Source organism: Cynara cardunculus, unplaced genomic scaffold (genome assembly GCF_001531365.2).
Source record: "Cynara cardunculus var. scolymus isolate 2C unplaced genomic scaffold, CcrdV1 Un_Scaffold_5346, whole genome shotgun sequence".
NCBI classification, from domain to species: domain Eukaryota; kingdom Viridiplantae; phylum Streptophyta; class Magnoliopsida; order Asterales; family Asteraceae; genus Cynara; species Cynara cardunculus.
Window position 1 is genome coordinate 28,015 of NW_020202365.1, and position 6,490 is coordinate 34,504.

A 6,490-nucleotide genomic window follows, 5' to 3' on the forward strand; every position below is an offset into this window, starting at 1 on the left:
GCATAACATTAAATTGGGACAGAAAGTTGGGTAAAATGCATTTTTTTCATGTTGCATCAAAATAGGTGGAAGATGCCGTAAGATTGGTAAATTACTAAAACTATCCGTCTCAAACTAAAACCCTACAACATTACACAATTCTTTCAACCATTTCCGTCGGGTCCTTTTGAACTCATCCTCTATGCATAAACAGTGAAAAGAATCCATGCAAACTACCATTAACAAATCTGGAATTCAAGGAGATTATCCAACTTTGCTCGTTTAAACATGACATGATGGTGAAATAAGTGTCGATTCAATTAAAAAGTCAAAGTGGTTGCCACAAAAGTCGTAAATGATTAATCATTATCAATCACAAATTCACACACATACATAAAAGTTTTCATTTGTTAGCATATATTTTTTAACGAAACAAAGAGAATGAAGAGAGATATAAATTTAGATTTTTAGTGTTATTGTGAATTCTTGTGATGCAAACAGGCAAATAGCCTATTCAACATTATTGCGAATTCCTGGTAAATATTATACATGAATCTTTTCCAAACTCCTTTCTATAGTTGTCTTTTAACTTTTGTTGAGAATGTCCAACTACTTTTTGTCTTCATTTTTTAGAAAGATGCTGAAAGTTTTACCATGTGAATAAATGGATTATAATCCCTTCTAATCTATGACTTTCACTTCACATTGTTTTAGGTATGTGGTTTCATTTAAGCATTTTATCAAGCACATAACATGCTATGATGGATGCTGTTGTGAATAAAAACAAAATGGGGTTGATCACTTTGTAATCCATGTTTTTGTTGTCACTAATTCAAATCAGAAAATAGACCCAGATTATTCACCTACTTAAAATTCGATTAGAACAGCCTATGACAAGAGTTGTCGAGAAAATACAGCTGAATTGTTCACAAATTTATGATGAAGCATAATTTTTTATCAAAAAAGGTTGTTTCAAAGCCGTTAGTTAGAACTTTGGCCACATTCATATGTTTCGAGCACATTATTATCTATCATTAAGGTAGGTTTAATCTTACCAGTAGAAAAAGGGATGTCTACTCTCACAATGAAACCATTTGGCATAATAAAATTGAAGATTATGACCGTAGCGATGTCGAGGATCAATCTGTTTTGATAAAAAGGGGATATATTAGAGTTTGATACATAAATTTAATAAGAAACATGAAATGAAAGACAATCTAATCATAGAGTGAAGACTTACGGCCTCGAGCCAATGTTGTAAAGAAAGTTACATGCCTTTTCGTTTTTTGACAAGCCTTTACCAACCTGCCATTTCAAAAATAAATATACATGCTTAGAGAAACAAAAACAACCAATTTAATCCCTTCTGAGTAGGATATATTTAGCTCGTTTGATTATGCATCTATTTCTTGAAAAAATGGGTACCTTTGCAGCTCGGGTTCTTGCTCTTGACTAATGCGAAACAGCAGTTTATGGTTTCTCCACTTCAAAGAATGATACCAAGCTGCATTTCAGCACAACAAAGTTTAATAGCTTCCACCTGCGTAAAATGTGGTGGATAGTTGCTTAGAAAAATGTATCATAAAACACTGCGATTGGTTCGCACTTTTGGCATAACATTAAATTNGCATAACATTAAATTGGGACAGAAAGTTGGGTAAAATGCATTTTTTTCATGTTGCATCAAAATAGGTGGAAGATGCCGTAAGATTGGTAAATTACAAAAAAATGAAGAATAAACAAGAAAAGGCCAAGACCGATATGACACCCGAGTTCTTTTTCTGGTTGTGATTCAGAAATCCGATCATGATACAAAGCAAAGTTCAAATCATATAAGGCTTACGGACAACTCAAACAAAGACATTCTGCATCAAAACTTTCATCATCAATTCATGGTGTTTGATTCATGTTAGCCTAGAGTTATGATGACTATAAATATGACAGACATAAGCTGATAATATCATATCAGTAACTAACATTGCTTTAACAAAACCAACAAAAAAAACAGATTAGAAGACCTGAATAATTTCATTGAAAACAAGCCTGTGCTCACCTTAAACAGGTTATCATAGAAATATAGGATTAACCAAGTCTGCGGTCATTGGTTTGCTGAAATAGGATATCTTATTAATAATGATCTACTATGTATAACCTAAATTCCCTCATTTCAACTCAAAATCTCTCTCACAGTCCGATTGAATGTTCATATACATACACACAGATATATGTATACTTTGAATGAGATTACATAAAACAGAGGGATTATTACATTAAACTCACTATCATTTAGTGCACTGCCCTAAAATCTAAAATGAAACAACATGATACAATAGAAAGCAAACGCACCTTCTTTACCGAGGCGGGCCAAGATAGAACGAGCCCTAGAAACACAATGAAGAAAAACGTCACCCAGATCCCAATATCGCAAAGCTTTCCCCGGATCCTCACGAAATGAAAAACGGCTCCCAAAGATTCCAATCTCGCAAAGCTTTCCCCAAAGACCCGAAACCAGTCATGTCGGACTGTTAGCATTAGCAGGCGGTGGAGGTGCAACAAGGACAGAAGGCGGTGGAGGTGGGGCGATGATTATCAATGGAGAAGAAAGAAGGAAAACGTAAAGTTTTGGAAGGCTGAAGCATTAGCAGGCGGTGGAGGTGCGACAAGGACAGAAGGCGGTGGAGGTGGGGCGACGATTATCAATGGAGAAGAAAGAAGGAAAACGTAAAGTTTTGGAAGGCTGAAGGTTTAAGGTTGGAATGTTTTTAAAAAAAGGAAAAAAATGAGAAAAAAGGAAGCTAGGAATCTTGGCCCGTGATGATGACACGTCATCTATGCAAGTTTCTGCTTTATATATATATATATATATATATATATATATATATATATAGATTGTTCTTAATGTCGCAGATTTTTAATGATTTGGTTAAGAGTTGAATAATATAATTTCATTATAATACTCATAATTTTGTGATTGATGGAGGAGACCCAGTAGTAAAGTGAACATATTTTCCATAGGTTTACAATGTTATTGTCTGTTAACATAAGTGAACATATTTTTTGTAGGTGTACAATATTAATTGTCTGTTAACATATAAAAAGATTGAACAACCAAATAAAACTTTTGTGAACATATGTGAATATTCAAGCAATGCACACAACATATATGACCATTCAAACACACTATTCAAGTGAAATCATTGTTCATGAGTGAACTCATGTTCATATAGAATGGGAGATGCTCATGTGTACATTAATGTTCATAATGATGGAAATTTTGTTATTAATGACAAGGTTAATATACACAGGGAGGTTACAAAACATTAATATACAAATGGGGGGTTTCAAAACAATAATATACACATGGGCAATTTCAAAACATCCACGTCTTTATGATATTTTTTCAATAATACCCTTGTTTGTATATGTTTATCTAAGCTTAATAAAAGATAAACTTAATAATACTTCAAAGCTAATTATAAAGTTAATAAGATAACCAACAATTTAAAAAGGAATTTGAGCAACATTGGGAGACGTCTAGAGCGTACGGCTTAAGTCGCGTGGTTAGAGACGGGACATTCTATCTCGTCTCCAATTACTTGTGTGTCTTTTCTCGTGAGTTAGGTAGCATGGGAAGTAACAGGGTTCTCTATCTTGGTTTTTTCGTCGCGATTTCGTCCTGGTCCGTTTGTTCTTCGAGCTGGGTTGATAGCGCTCTATATTAGTCTCCTCTACTTCTAAAGAACTCAATCCTGAGTTCTAATTATGAAGAAAGTCTTCATCTTTAGGCTCGTCATAAATGTCAAAAACACTGAAAGTGTTGGAGATGTGTAAGGAATCCTGAAGCATACCCAGATAAACATCATCATTGATCTTCTTAGCTATCTTGAAAGGCCCGTATTTTCGGGGTTGCAATTTATTGTAGGTGCCCACCATAAATCATCCTTTGTGTAGGAAGACCATGATATTGTCTCCGGCATTAAAAGTTTCCCGATGTTGGTGCATGTTGGCAGCTACTTTGTTCATTATTCACGTGGTCTCTAGTCGAGCCTTGACTTCTTCTTTGATAACTCATACATCCTTTGCAATGTTTTCTGCTACAATTCTTGATCCAAGAGGTCATGGAAGTTTTTCCAAGTTCGCCACATGCTTGGGGATGGAAGTGTAGACCAATGAGAAGGGGGAACAACCCTTTGTTGTGTGGGTTGTGCTATTGTAGGCAAACTCGATTTATGGTAGCGTGAAATCCCATTGTTTGGGTTTGTCACCATATACACTTCTAAGCATGTTTCCGAAAGTTTTATTTTTTACCTCGGTTTGACCTTGGATTAAGGATGAGTAGTGTTATTTTTGTCTAGTGTGGTCCCGAACATTCTCCACAAAGTGATCTAAAAGCGGCTTAAGAACTTCGTGTCACGATCGAAGGTGATAATCTTGGGAACTCTGTGTAGACGAACTGTTTTCCTTAAAAAAAAAATAGATTGGCAATGTTGCTTGCATTGATGGTCTTCTTGCAAGCTATGAAGTAAGTTATCTTTGAGAAACGGTCAAAGACTACAAAGCTAGAATCGACCCCCTTTATGTGTGAGGTAACCCATGCACGGAATCCATGAACAAGTCTTGCCAAATATCATCTAGAACTGGTCGCGGTAAATAAAGGCCAGTGTTTTATGATTGGCCTTTAGCAACTTGACATATGTGGCATTTTCTGACTATTGCCCCTACATCCTGTTTCAAGTATGGTCAATGGTAACTTTCAATGACATTAGCAACGTTTTGTCTCGGCCAAGATGTTCGCACAATCCTTCTTCATGTAGATCTCTAACCAGAATAGAATAGTTGGATATGCATAACTGGCCACCTTTGAAGAGATAGCCATCTTGAACAAGTAGTCGTCTATCGTTGTGCCCCTTTTTCATTTGGCTCAAATGTTTTAAAATCAATATCTTCTTCATATTGCTCATTGAGAATTTCAAACCCAACAATTTATTGGGCTAGAGTGACCATCAAGTCTGGCTCGTCTACTTAATGCATCGGTTACTCGGTTAATAACTCATAACTTGTGTTTAATGAAAAATAAGAATTTTTTTAATTAATTTACCCATTGTGCATGTATCTTGGTCATTAATGAACTTTAGTTCTTAGTTTTTGGTGAAGAGTATGAATTCTTTTTGCACAAGGTAGTGTTTCCACTACTTTAAGGCTCCAAAACTGCATAGAACTCTTGATCATAGGTACTCCACTTCTGTTGGGCTTCGCTTAGCTTTTCTCTAAAGAATGCGACCGGATTTTTCTCTTCGCAAAGGACAACTCCCACCCTACTCCACTTGCGTCACACTCAACTTCAAATACTTTGCCAAAGTCAGGAAGAGCGAGAACAGGTACAATGCTTAACTTTTCTTTGGTTAAGGCAACATTCTTGCCTCAATCGAAACCCCACTAAAACTTCCCCTTTTCAATGTTTCGGTGATAAGGGAGGTGATGGTGCTAAAATATCGTATGAATATCTGGAAGAAGATTGCTAGCCCATGAAAATTGCGAATATCCGATACTGTTGTTTTTGTCAGCCACTCTTTTATGGTACATACCTTTTCTTTGTCCACCTCTACGTCGATTTCCCTAACGATAAATCCCAGAAATAGGAGTTTTTCGTTGATACAGAACATACACCTTTTTAGGTTGACAATACAACTTGTTTCTTGGAGTGCGGTTAGGATTTTCCAGAGATGCTTTAAGTAATCTTATTTGTTACAGCTATATATGAGTATGTCATCAAAATACACCACTACAAAATAGTTGATAAAGGGTCAGAGGACTTTGTTCATGATCCTCATAAAAGTGTTTGGAGGTGTTGGAGGTCCCGAAGGACATGACCAGCCACTCGTATAGCCTGAAAGGCATTTTGGAAGCCATTTTCCACTCGTCACCCGATCGAATCTGGATTAGTGGTAGCTATTACGGAGATCGATTTTTTGAAAATAGCTTTGCATCTGCTAGTTCATCAAGCATGTCTTACAAATGGGAAATAGGAAATCAATACTTGATGGTGATCTTGTTAATGACTCAGTTATCTATACACTTCCTCCAGTTTGCCTTTTTTGGGTACGATGGAATGAGAAATAGACGTATACTTTTCTGAATAAAACCCTTTTCAATAGGTCTTCAACTTTTTCTCTCAAGATCTTGTTTTCTTTAGGGCTCAGGCGATAATGAGGGAGATTCGGTAAATTGGCACCAGTGATCAAGTCTATTTGGTGTTGGATGTCCCTTGTAGTTGGTAGCTCGTGAGGTAGATCATCTGAGACCAAATGTTCAGAGTCTTTGATCATATCATCTTCCTTTGGGATTTCATAATTGAATTTTTCAATATTTATCAAGCCCTTAACGACTATTTGGCAAACGATTTGAGACTCTTTTAAAGCATCTTCAAGAAGTTGTTCATTAGAAGTCATAATTAAAAAAGTTCTCACCTTTGTTCTTTGTAGCTTTGTCAAAGTAGGGTTCGGGTTCCATG